Source organism: Carettochelys insculpta, chromosome 6, assembly GCF_033958435.1.
Source record: "Carettochelys insculpta isolate YL-2023 chromosome 6, ASM3395843v1, whole genome shotgun sequence".
NCBI lineage: Eukaryota > Metazoa > Chordata > Testudines > Carettochelyidae > Carettochelys > Carettochelys insculpta.
In genome coordinates, this window is record NC_134142.1 from 16,145,024 (window position 1) to 16,159,110 (window position 14,087).

A 14,087-nucleotide genomic window follows, 5' to 3' on the forward strand; every position below is an offset into this window, starting at 1 on the left:
AAGGAGAAGTTATTTCAAAAACTCTCTCCAGCTAAAGGGAAGAGGCAATGCTGTAAAAATTAAAGCCTTAATATTTTACATTTCAGATGTTTTAACTGTTTTAACTTCTCTTCTATGTTATTAATAGAAGGTTAAAGGATTTTAATGGTGTGGTTGCCATGGTGCTAAGCAGGCTGACTTCCCTATATAATCGAACCCTGAGCCATATTTAACACTCTTTAATGTTGGACAATGACCGAGTTATGCTAACATCTTTGGCCCATGCATTCCACCTAAATTAATACAACGCTGCCTCCATTAAAGTGGGCAGCTGCCAACTTTTCTTTAGACTACAGAAGTATGCACCAAGTTCAGGAAGCCACGCTTTGACCTTGACAGCATGGCTAATCAGTGCTCTGCGTCTAATTTTCCCTTTTTGGTTAAGATTATTGCAAATTTGTGTTATAACAGCCCTCTGAGTACCTATTTGCCTCTGAGTTTCTTGGCCTCTGAATATAGGTATGCATAACTCCTACTTGTCATCAATGAGAAATGAGCATCCAGGCCAATATTGTAAAAAAATCAACTGTCTTTGACATAGTTGATTACAAAGTTCAGGGAGCTGACAATGCTGTTCTTGTATGGCTTTGTTCCTTTTCTCCAGTGAAATCTTAGCGGTCGTCTTGGGCAATTACATCTTTTCACCCAGTGTACTCTCAGGCAGGGTTCTGGACTGAATACAAGGCCATTAGAAGAAAAAGGAGGCACTGGTTGCAGTCCCTTCAGTATGCAAATAAAACCCAGCTTTGGCTATGTCTACACTAGCCCAAAACTTCAAAATGGCCATGCAGATAGGAATAAGGGGATTTCGAAGTTGCCACGGTCCTTTCGAAAAGAAGCCCCATCTGGACGAGTCGTGCAGCAGCGAGCCACGGCAATTTCGAAGTGCCGTGGCTGCCCGCATGCTAATGAGGCACTGAATATGCATTTCAGCGCTTCATTAGTAAACTTCAAAATGGCCATTTGCATGGCCATTTCGAAGTTTTGGGCTAATGTAGACACAGCCTTTATGTCTCTCTGTTGTCCAACTTAGGTGGTGCAGAAAATGCCTTTTACAGGGATTGGGTGAGATGAATACCAACATTTAGTGAGATGACTGAATTTCAGTCCAAAGACACATGGTAAATGAGGAAAGCAAATAGAAAATCTGAGCACCATTTGTAACTTGTGTTTGCTACTATGAAGTCTGATTGAACTGCTGTCACTGTTGGATGATCAAGTTAGAACAGGTGTCTGCATGGCTTTCTTTTAGTTGCGGCTAAACAAGCAGTTGTGACCTTTTATTTTGGATGTGGGCTTGACCACTGTATCTATGGTTTTGTCAACTATCCACCTATTAAAATCTGTTTCCTATTTTGACTCTTGAAAAGCTGAAGCAAGTACAGAATTCAGCAGCCCACTTTTTAAGCAGAATATCAAACCTCAAGCACATTTCATCAGTGCTTATCTTAACAGGCTGCCTTTGGGTTTCTGGGAGCACTCTAAGATGTTAATTTTGACCTATAAATCCCTATTAAATGTCTTGGGGCCTGCTTACCTGAGAGACCCATTTCCCTCTGCCATATAAAAACCACTGAGATCAGAGGTATTCAAGGTACGGCTTCCCTGGTTTCAGAGACAAGCTTCTGGAAGGGCACTGTAACACCCCCCCAACTTTCAAGCTTTTATACTTGCCAATCTGAAACAATCTAAATTTGTTGATCTTCAGGGTATGCTGCAAAGCTCACCTTTTAACTGACTTCTAGGGGCAGTTCAGAGTAAGGAGAGGATGGAATAGTCCTCAGCAGGGGCATACTGGATGGAAGGAGAAAAGAAAAATATTGGTATCTTTTTCCTGTATAGAATAGCTGTATATTTCTGATTTATGGTGGATTTTGCTGCTGGTTTTACCATACTTTTTTAAAATGTAAAGGGTACCAAGTGCCTGTGGGAAGCATATTAGGATTCTAAAGAAATAAATATTTGTCAATTTTGCAGAGCTAAAATTTAGTGTTATCAGAACATAAATTGTAATGTTCTGTGTTTGGCGTGATTCTTAAAAACAGCATTTCCCTGGCTAAAAATAGATAGATAAATGAGTCAGTTTAATCCAACAAGGTTTTCAAAAAATAACCCAGTGATTCATAAAGTAGATTCCTCCTCTTTTTAGAACGGTTCTTGGGAATTGTGTGATTCTGCAGCTCATACCTTGTTCTCAAAAAAGAAAGTCAGTGCTACAATGTACACAAATTAAATCACATCTCTGTGAAATACATGGTGAAAAAAATGGGAGAAATGAGCCGACTATCTTAGAAAGATTTAATCAGCATGTAAGAATAACTTTTAAGTCAGTAGAAGCATTTATTAAAAATGAAAACCACCTACAGATTTAGCAGCCTACTCACTGCATGTGAAAAACCAGAACACAGCTAGCAGTGTGCACAATGGTTTCTGGAACCATACTCAAGTCTTTCTCCCTTTCAACAATAAAAATAGATCCTCGCTCATTTCCTTTCACAATTATTAGAAGTTAAAGAACTAAAATTAAAAATGAGGACTAAATAAGCAATCACTTGCCAGTGAAAAGCAGTCCATGCACAGCAGCAACAAATGTGAGGTTTGCATTGTACAATGAAAATCCCAAACACAGCATTGGTTTAGGGCACCATATGAGCAGTTGCAAAATATGCTCCATTTTCACTAACATAATGCTTTCTGGAACTTCCCGTATCATCAACACCAGTTGGGAAAACAAGGTGGATTGGCCAAGTCTGCTAAACAGTAAAAGGAAGCACAAGTAGACAATTACTCAATATATAATGGTTCCTTGAGATACAGAAAAGTGCCAAAATGCTTTACCTAACATCTGCATAAAGGGTTCCAAGCTCCAAAAATCTTACAAATTTAACAGAAAATACAAAATTTAGGATGTGGGGGCAAGAGGCAACAAAAACAAGGAACAGGAGTAAATACTGCAGTTGTTTGGTTAATCTTATGACGTGAGAAATAGAGTGGTGTAGGATTACTGGAAATAATGTTTTAAGGAGGGACTTGAAGATGGCAGAGGCATGACATGAAGCAGGAAGGAATTCTAGGCATAAAGAGCTTTGTAAAAAGTGCAAAGATGTGACAAACAACAGATAAGGGGCAGCTAATTGTATGGCTTGTGCAACAACATGGAATCAGAATGGTTAATACAGTACAAACATGTATTTTATCCTTCCAAACAAATAAGTTAAGTGTAGGTTCCAAGAGGCAGGTCAGAAAGGGAGTAAAAATTAACTCAAGGAGATTCTGTTCCTGTGCAAGGGAGAAAATTATTGCTTCAAAGGAACAGAAGGGATGAACAGACAAAATGTGGGGGTGCAGGAGAAAATATAAACCTTTCATCATTCTCTAAGTCCAGTTCCACCTCTACTTCCTCACAAAATGCGTGTTAGGTGGATCACTGAGCCCAAGAACAGAAATAAAGGCTCAGGGATAGGACAAAGCAGCAGAGGACTAGGCTTTGGTAGCGGAGCAGTAAATAAATAAATCATACAACCCCATTAAGAGTATCAAGGAGAAAGTCACAGAGATCTGATACAAACTAGAGCAATGGGTCTCAACCTTTTTGGATTCAGGACTCTCTTGTAAATGTTTATGGCCTGTTGCAACCCACTAAACAGTCTGGAAGTAGAAGTCCTGGGTGTTTTTAGTTGAATCTTGCCCTCAGAAATGGGGGGGTCCTGCGTGGCACTCACCACATAGTGGCAGCACCTGTCCTGTGGGGCAGACCCTCTGGCCATTGCAACCTCTGCGGTTGCAGTGCTGTTTAGGTTTACCTCGGTTTTTCACCCTAATATTTTTGCTTAGAAACACTCCCATCCCTACAAAATAAGAAGTTTCTTCTTCATTACTATGCAGGATTCACAGAGATGGAAATGATCTTTACATCTGAATTAAGTTTAGATAAAGGTTCAGGGTACTCAGCACCAACTTGTTGCAATCTGTCCTCGTGGAACTCTAGCCATAGGAAGATGGAAATTACAGAAAATCTGTTGTTCATGGGATTCTGGCTGCATCCAAACTAGGGCACATACCCCTTTCTAGTTTCGGATTTGTTGTGAAACAAAAATTGTATGGATAAGCATGAATTTAAAAAAATTCAAATATATACCCTGATCCAAATTCATGATTTTAATTTTGGTCGTCTCCATTTAAAATTACAACTGAGTAGAAAAATCTGCAGAGCAGAATTAAGAGTAAATTGGATATGAGGAGAAGCACAAGTTGGAGATGTACGATTACAAAATAAGGAATGAGAAAGGTCAGTTAAATCAACAAATGACTCAGATCACAAAGCAACTCAGGAAAGACCTGCTCTCCCTAATAAGGCCGCATGAGAGACAAAGGGACACACACACACAAAATCAGGCAGACTAAAGACACAATACAAAATACACTCAGTGAATGCAATAATGTATTAATAAGTATTAAACTTTGGAAAATCATAATTATTTAAGAATGACATTGCCATTAAGTAGAGTGCCAGCTGTGCATTTGGCTCTGGAGGGCTGTGCAACAGATAACTCTTAAAAGACAATTACAGAAAAATCCAACAATGACCAAAGGGTTAAATGCATCACTTGTTTTCACCCAAAAATAGCAATAATTGCATAACTAACTTAGTGAAAATCTGGGTAAATGGAGTAGGATCTGAAGTTAAAAAAAGGAAAAGAACAAGGTAAGAATTACTTTTAAAAGTTAGATGTCTTCATATCAGTAGGGCCAGATGGAACACGTCCTAGATTACATTTGGAATCAGTAGAGGAAATCTCAGAACTTTTAGAAATTATATTTGAGAACATGTGGCAGATGGAAGTGACCCAAGAAGACTGGAAAAGAGCAACTATAGTACCTATCAATAAAAAGGGGAGTAAAGCTATCCTAGGGCATCACAGACAAGGCATCTTAACTTTGGCACCTGAAAACATAAAGGAGCAAATGATCAAACAATTTGTACGTACCTTGAAGAAAAAAGGTGACAAAAAACAAGTCAACATGGATTTGTTAAGAATAAATCATGTCAAACCAATATAGCTTAAATGAACCTTCTATAAAAGTGAGTGCATGACAGGTTGGAAAAGCTTACTCAGAAAATAGTTATCAATCATTCACAATCAGGCTGGAAGGGAATATCAAGTGGAATCCCACAGGGATCTGTCCTGGGTCTGGTTCTACACAGTATCTTCTTAAATTGTTTGGATAATGGCATAGAGTGTCATATGAGGCTGTATTCAATGCATTACTAAAGCCTAGATATACCCATCTTTCCATGAGGCTCGTTACCATGTCAAAGAAAGCTCTCAGGTTGTTTGACACTATTTATTCTTGACAAATCCATGCCGTTACTTATCTCATTAACTTCTAAATGTTTGCAAACAGATTTCTTAATTATTTGCTACATTACCTTTCCTGATATAGAAATTAAGCTGACTGGCCTGTAATTATCTGGGGTTTTATTTCCCTTTTTATAAAAGGCATTATATTTGCCCTCATCCAGTCATCTGGAACCTCTTCTTTCTTCCATGAATTTTCAAAGACAATTGCGAATGGCTCAGAGATATCTCCTCAGTGAGCTCCAGGAGTATTTTAGGATGCAATTCTTCAGGCCCTGGTGACTTGAAGACATCTAATGTGTAAGTAATTTTCAATTTGTTTTTTCCCTATTATAGCTTCTCAAACTATCCCATTTACACTGGCATTCACTATGTTATGCATCCAATTGCCAACAACCTTCTTGGTGAAAACCTAAAACAAAGAAGTCATTAAGCATCTCTGTGACTTCCACACTGGCTATGTCTGTCTACACATGCCACTTCTTCTGGAAGCAGCATTGTAATGAGCTGTCCAGAAGATGCTAAATGAGGCATGGATGTAAACTTCCTGTGCCTCATTAGCATATGGGCATGTGGTTCAGAGTCCAAAAGAAGCTCTTCCGGACTCAAAATACACGTGCAGATACATGGCCTGTGGGAATCTTCCAGAAAGAAACCCTCCTTCCAGAAGCCCCTTCTTCCTCAAAATGCTAATGAGGTGCAGGAAATTTACATCCGCACCTCATTAGCATCTTCTGGACACCTCATTACCATGCCATTTCCAGAAGAAGTGGCACGTGTAGACGCAGCCATTTTCTGTTAGGCTATGGGCAGCCAGGAAGGAGGCGGCAGCCACTGACCCTCCCACGGAGCCCCGGGGAAGCAGGAGGGACGTGGCAGCTGTCCATGCTCCCCCGAGGCTTGGGGAAGTGACTTCCCCCAGCAGCTGAGCCTGCACAGCTGCTGACGGAAAAGGTATGGGGAGGACCCAAATATGGGACAATGAGTCCCTTTTAAAAAAATAAGTCGGGATGCCTTTTTGGCATCCCAAATACAGGCCTGTCCCGCCTAATACAGGACAGATGGTCAGTTCACATATCCTAAATGATCTGCCATCTTTGTTGAGCAAACAAGCCTACCCTGTCCAAATTCTTCCTCCTGCTTCTAATATATTTGTAGAATGGTTTCTTGTTGCCCTTTATGTTTCTAGCTAGTTTGAGCTTGTTTTGTGCTTTGTCATTTCTAATTTTGCCCCTACATACTTGTGGTATTTGTTTATATTAGGCCTTTGAAATTTGACCTAATTTCCACTTTTTACAAATTTTTTATTTTTCAGATAATTCAAAATCTTCTGGTTAAGGTCGGGTGGTCTCTTGCTTTCCTACACAGTGGAATGGTTTGCTCTTATGCCTCTTTGAAAAACTGCCAACTCCCTTTAATTATTTTTCCTCTTAGGCTTGCTCACTAAGTTTAATGAAGTCTGCCTTTGTGAAATCCATTGTCTTTATTTTGCTGTACTCCCTCCCCGCACCCCTTAGAATCATGAAGTCTACTATTTCATGAATACTTTCACCCACGCTCATGATCACTTTCACTCAATCAGTCCCCCCCTTCATTAAAATCAAATCTAGAAGAGCCTTCCCTCAGTAGCTTTCTCCATCTTCTGAAATAAAAATGGTCTCCAATATATTCCGATAATGTGCAGGATAATCTGTGTCCTACTGTGTTATTTCCCAAAAGATGTCTGTGTAGCTGAAGTCCCACATCACCACCAAGTCCTGTGCTTTGGACGATATTGTTAGTTGATTAAAGAAAGCCTCATCAACCTCTTCTTCTTGCTTAGGTGGTCTACAGGGCTACATCTAAACACCAAAGTTATTTCAAAATAATAGCCATTATTTCAAAATAACTGCGAGCATCTACACTATGCACACAGTATTTCAGAATAAACTGGAAATAGCAGGAGCGCTATTTTGAATTCTGTTTACTTCATTGCAGGAAGAATAGCGCATATTTCAAAATAGCTATTTCGAAACAGGCGCTGTTAAGACATGGAACAGTGTCCAATGGCACTGTATGAAAATAGGCACTGTGTCCAGACATGGTATTTCGAAATGCATTTTTGGGAGTAACTGTGCTATTTCAAAATAAGGTATTTTGGAATAGCTATTCTGGAATGGATTACTTTGAAATAATGCGGCTATGTAGACACAGCCTAGTAGGCTCCTACCATGACATCACCCTTGTTTTTTACCCTTTTTATCCTTACCCAAAGGCTACCAACAAGTCTGTCTCCTACTTCCATCTCCACCTCAGTCCAAGTGTGTACATTTTAATATACAAGTCACCACCTCCTCCCTTATTTCCTGTCCTTTCTAAGAAAACAATGCCCTTCTATACCAATATTCTAGTCATGCATACTATCCCATAGGAGATCACAACTAAATAAAAATCAATGTAATAATACTGTTCACTTTTTTTGCAACATCATTTTGCAATGTATTGGCAAGAATGGTACAAATAAGACACAAGGGAGGAATCCTTTCATGCTATTCAGCTCTGGTAACACCTCAATTTCACTAGTGTCCAGTACTCAATACCACACTCTGAGAAAGATGTGTACAAACAGAAATAAGTCCAGAAAAGAGCAACAAAAAGGATTAAAGTTCTAGAAAACATGACTTAAGGGGCAGGTTTCTTCTGGAGAAGAGAAGACTTCAGGTGGGATGTGATAACTGTCTACAAGCTACATGAAGGTTCGTATAAAGAAGTTGATAAACTGTTCTCCTTACCCAGTGAAGACAGGGCACATACTGGTTTTAACTTGCAGCAAGAGAGATTTAGGTTAGACATTTGGAAAAACTTCCAAACTGCCAGGATAGTTAAGCCCTGCAACAAATTACATAGGGAGGTTGTGAAATTTCTGTCACTAGAAGTTTTTAACAACTGATTAGATAAACACCTCTCAGGGATTACCTAAATAATACTAGATGAATCAGATGACCTATCAAGGTATCTTCCAGTCCTACATTTCCATGATTCTAGGAATACTGCCATTTTACTGATATGTAAAACATAGAGATTAAGTTAGTTGCCTGAGTGGCATTTTGGATCTGCCATGGGCTATGAACTTGAAAATCTATTTGCTAAACCTGTTTCTGAAAGATTTTTATGTATAGCCTTAGGCAGGTAATGCTTTCAAATTGGATTATAATCCTCATTTTTAAATGAGAACAAAGATATTAGCTTACTTCGGAGTTCCTTATATAGGAACAATTAGTAAGTGCAGTCAGTGGCAGATTTGGAAGAAGAACACTGTTTATTATACTAGGCCATGGTTTCGCAAACTGCAGGGTGTGAAGAAATTCGGGGGGGGGGGAGGGCAAGGCAATCCAGCCCCCCGATCATATCTCCCACCTGAAGAAAGAGCCAGCCTTTGCTTCTGGCTCTCAGCTCCTGACATTTTACATGGGTGACCCAGCGGAGCCTCTACAAAAATCAGGCAGCTGGCAAAAATCCACGTGGAGCTAACTGCCTCCTGCAAAGGTGGGTAAGTATGGGTTTTGGGGGAGGAGGATGGGGTTAGATGGGGGTGGGGGGGGTGCCTGGCTCAGGTGAGGGGAATGGGATAAGCATGGGGGGCTGGTGGTGCCTGGCTTGGGGAGAAGGATGGGAGGAGAAGGGAGAGGCTTGGGAGGGTAGTTTGTAGGGCTCAGGTGGCTGGCCGACTTGTGGTACTCACATGGCTTAGGCGGCTGGCCATGGCATCGCAGGGCTCAGGCAGCTCGAGCTGGTGGTGTAGGGCTCAGATGCTGGCCCCAGCAGCGCGGGGCTCAGGCAGCTTGCCCTAGCAGTGCAGGGCTCAGGTGGCTGAGGGTGGGTGGCTGGCCCTGACAGCACGGGTGGCTGACCCTGGCAGAATGGGACGTGGGCTGGAGGGTGGGCAGGCAGCTGGCCCTGGAAGCATAGGGCTCGGGCAGCTCGGGCTAGTGGGTGGGCAGCTGGCTCCAGCAGTGTGGGGCTCAGGTGGCTTGGACTAGCAGGTGGGCGGCTGGCCCCAGCAACATGGGGCTTGGGTGGCTCAGGATGGCAGCAGGCAACTAGCCCTGGCAGCGTGGGGCTTGGGCAGGCAGCTTAGGTGGCTGGCCCGCTGCTGGGTCAGGCTGCTAGCAGTGCAGGTCTCGGGCGGACAGGCAGCTGGCATGGGGCTCAGGCAACTGGATATCTGGGATTCACCAGGCACCCGGAAGGGGCCAAGAAAAGCTATTTGTGCTTATTTTTAATTTTAAGTAATATTTTTATATCAAGTTGTTTTTATTTTAAATTACTGGTTGAATCTTTTGTTAAAGGGGGTTGGATGACGGTAAACAAGAGGTGGGCGGGCAGAAAGGTTTCTCAAAACTCAAAAAGGGGGAGTGATGCAATAAAGTTTGGGAACCACTGTACTAAGCCACATAGCAAGTATACCCTGTGATTGGTATACTCATACCCTGTGATTGGTCAGAGGAGCCCCATACCAGCAGACAACAGGGTAAGGAGAGCCTTTTGACTCAGCTAGGCCTGCCCAGCTTTAACTCCAGCCTCCATCAAGCCTGGAGGGGGAATAAAAGGAGAGCCAAGTTCAATTCAGGGTTGACTGGCCAGGAAAGATGACAGAGGTCTACCTATCTTCATTCCAGGGACAGCCTTGCTAGCTAGAGCAGTCAGTGAGAGGAACTGCTAGGCCTCAATGCTCAAATCAGATTATTTAGGGAGCAAGGCTGAAGAGGGAAGGGATGTCCCCATCCCCTAAAAGACTCAGGGCTTGGGGCCCAGTATTGAGTTACACTTGCTATCTACTGCAAAACATGTTGGGGCTGAAGCCATCAACACCACCCAGAAAGAAGACTGAAGGGACAATTAGATGGTGAGCTGGAGCTCACCTCAGTGAACACCAAAGAGACTTCCTCACCAGGAAAACCTGCATTTGGACACTTGGAAGATCTACAGGGGGACAGCCATACCACTATCCTTCCAGTAACACTACTATACAGTAGATTCCCTAAAACATGTGCAAGTTTTGTAAGACTTTAAAAGTCCAAGTAAATTTGAGATTATGCTGAAGTTCCTCCAGAGAGATTTTCCAAAGATATTTTCAGTTGAGCAAAAAGCCCACTTGTGTGGATGCCCCACTAACCGATGCCATAGATCAAGAAATAAATAGAAAACTTTGCTGCAGGGGCATGAAAAATGTAAACCTCAACTTTGAGCTACCAAATGAATTTCTTTCAAATTTGGCTTTGCCATAGAGTTGCAAACACAAAGTTTCTCAATTAAATATAGGGGTGACTAATTCAAAGCTGTTTCTTGGAAACGTCTGAATATATTTTGCTGAAATTTTCACAAAACATTTAACTCTGAGGCAGAGAAAGTGTAAGAGATTTCAATCAAAATCAAAGGAACTTCCAAAAAAGGATATAAATTGAAACATAGTGAGAACAGTAATTCTTGTTATAACATATTACTTCATTATAAATTTTAGAAACAAGGTATTTTATTGTCCAGAATTTTAAGGAAGTACTTTCACACCAATAATTTAGCATAAAAATGTTTTGTAGTAATAGAGACCATTTTTAAACCCATGATTATTGCATTTTCTGGTTGCTTTGCAATTTAAGCAACCATATAATATCCAAGTTGGGTTCCTACTGTTCACAGCTTCCACTGAGAAAACTGATGAGAAGTGAATCTGCATCATCCTCCTCCTCCTGTGCAGATGTGGTACCACTCCCACTTCATATTCCAGAGAAAGATATTTTTATTCAAACTAACATTTTTGTAACACTATACCAAAGCCACTGCCTTAGTTATAGCACCATTTTTAAGAGTAATCACTGAAAGCTTCCCATTAATAATGGAACAAAAATTCCCTCACTTGTTTCTCCAGGACTTTCATAGGGCACCTCTGATAAACCCACACAGGTGGTCATACCATGAACTCGGTATTTGGATGAGGCATCAATACAGAGGAGGTCACAATGCAGTCACTGACTTAGATACATAATTACCTCACTAAGACAACGGTAAGAACTGGGGATTCAGTGAAAAGTATGAGAGCTCATAAGTCAAAATGTCCTCAGAACTAACTAAAGCCCATGGGATCTTGTGGAAAGAGACATTTAAAATTCTCCATAGCAGTAAATGCTTGGTTCACAAAAATCATACTATATGACACAGAATCCCATGAACTTGCAAATTCCTCAGATATTAATAAATGGGAGTTCTGCACATGAAGAGTTAGTAACGACCAATTAGTAATCCCAGCTGGGGAGGATGAAAGAGAGGACTATTTGAACAGCTGAACGCAGTCAGGACGGACAACCAAGGAGACAAGAACTGTCTACAAAAGGCCTGGGGAATCCAGGCTGGAAAGAACCAAAAGGAACAGGCATACAAGGAACAAAGATCCCTGACATAATCTGCAAGAGTCCATGCAAGACTGCTGCTGGTGAGAAGAAACATCTTAGGAGAAATACTGCAGCATCTAGGAATACAGGCAAAAGAAGATGACACTTCAGAGTAGCCTGAGAGGGGCAGAATTATTCGTTAGATAGTTGAATCTTGTTAGCCCTGCAAGGGGTGTGAACTTTTATGTCACTTGGCCAGAAGGAGAGGCCACAAAACACCAAGATAAAGACTGCTGGGAAAAGACACAAACAGAACACTCTGGGGCCAAAGAAGTGGCCACAAGCGGGAGAAAGAATGACAGGGTATAAGAGGCAAAGACCCCTGCAATAGTGCGTGCTGATGCCAGGAAGTGCTACAACAGCAAGAGCAACCCATTATGTCCATTACTCTACTAAAATAATTTATTGTCAACATGATTCCCACTTTGATTCATCCCCCCTAGAGATCACTGCAGCACATTTCTGGCAATGGCAAGCCACAAAAGGCTTGTCAATCCAGACCATGTGCTCTTTTAAAATGAGGAGCAACCTTCTACTGTAAGCAGGGTTTGGAACCCCTTCTTTTCACCAACCCCCTCCTGCTCCCACTACTTCAGTCTCTAATAATGAGTGTGTTCAAGAATTGAAATGATAACAGCAGTTTGGGCCAACAAATCTAACACCTCCCCAGTGGAAGCTGTCGGACTGGGAAACAGAAAGAGCTGACGGATCTGAATAATCGTGTTGTCTTTTTTTGGCAGAGATCAAATTGGTCATGAACATGAAGAATATCTGACTATGATTTCAAAAGCAGAATATGTCTAAGATGTGAGTGTGTTTTAATGCCACAGTTGGAGCACTAAACAAACCCCTAGCTTCCAGGAATACCACTTCAAATTATGGGGGGAGAGGCCATTTAAATGTGATTCAGGGGTTACCTAGGCACTTCAAAACTCTCGGTTTTTTTTTTGTTTTTTGTAATAAACAGATAATTTAGAAATTATGTTACAGGTGCACTGTATTTAATTCCTATATAAAGAAAAATATATACACAACCACCAATTAGACATATTTTAAGTTTATACATAAATTCAGCAAATATTCCCAATCCCAAGCCTTGAGGTATCAGTTTTTGAGCCTTAACACAGATATCAGAAACACAAATTCAACACTTATTTATCTCTTCTAAAAATTGCATGCACATAACATCTACTTGACCCTACAGCTGGATTTTTAACTGTCGAAGTTCAAAATTGCTAAAAGGAGAATGAGACAGCTAATTTTTCCAGGAATGTTTAAAGATAAATAATTTAAAAAAATTTGAGATGAGAACTAAAACAATGGATAATGCCATGATCGCCTACTGACAAAATTGCAAATGGCCTTGTTGATCTTCAGATATTCCGAAACTTCAAGTTCACAGGCTAGAATTACCAAGTCATGTAAGCATTCATCTCCCGCTATGTAGATCTTCCACAGCATTTAGGTTTTCCATGTGGAAGCAGCCAAGAGCTCTTCCCCAATTTATTCCTTTATGATAGGAGTGCAAAAAGAGACCCAGCTCTTTTGTTTAGTGTATCTTTAGTTTCATCAAAAAGGAGTGGAAAATACTGGACTTGTCCGACCTCTTCAACAGTGCTTTCTCTCAGGGTTTCTGCAACAGAATGTATTAAATCTTTCTGACACTGGTGAGAGGGATAGTGCACATACCTGTTTCTAAAATTTATTCCAGGGGTTGGCAACCTGCAGCTCTTTGGGAACGCTTCCAGTCAATTATGAACTCCTGCTCTGCCCCAGGCCTATGCTGCTTCTGGAACTGGACAGTACAGCCTCACAGAGGGAGGAGAGGAGGGCAAGGGTCTTGGCATGCTGGTCCTGTTCGCAAGCACCACCTCTGCACCCCCACTGGCCAAGAACCAGGAACTGTGGTCAATGGGAGCTGACAGAGTGGTGCTGGCACAGAGAAGCAACATGCAGAGCCATGAGCATCCCAGCCCCTTTCAGAAGCAGCATGGGGAGGAGGCAGACAGGAAGCCTGCCCTAGTCTCACTGCACCACCAAATAGGAACCAGTTGGCAGGAGGCCACACACCAACCAACAGTACCCCCACATCCCCTTATGTATCCCAATACTCTGCTCCAGTCCAGAGCCATCTCTTCCACCCAAACTGTCTCCTACAACTTATATCTCTCACCCCACTTCCTGCACACCAACCCCTTGCCATAAGCCCCCTCCTGCAGCACATCTTTAAAGATGTCCAACAGTGAAAGTTGCATTAAAAAGG

The 14,087-nt window shown here is 41.5% G+C and overlaps 1 protein-coding gene across 4 annotated transcripts in view; it reads right to left on the reverse strand.

Moving 5' to 3' along the window:
• Positions 1-14,087, reverse strand: part of LOC142014190 (WD repeat-containing protein 89-like) — a 111,810-nt gene that overhangs the window by 10,377 nt on the left and 87,346 nt on the right. Inside the window, exon 1 of one of the 4 annotated variants that reach the window (XM_074996336.1) lies at positions 1,767-1,809. The exons of the other annotated variants lie outside the window; for them this stretch is intronic. The gene's annotated coding sequence lies outside the window, so the exon portion shown is untranslated. Of the gene's footprint in view, positions 1-1,766; positions 1,810-14,087 lie in introns of those variants that run through there. 4 annotated transcript variants of the gene reach the window in all.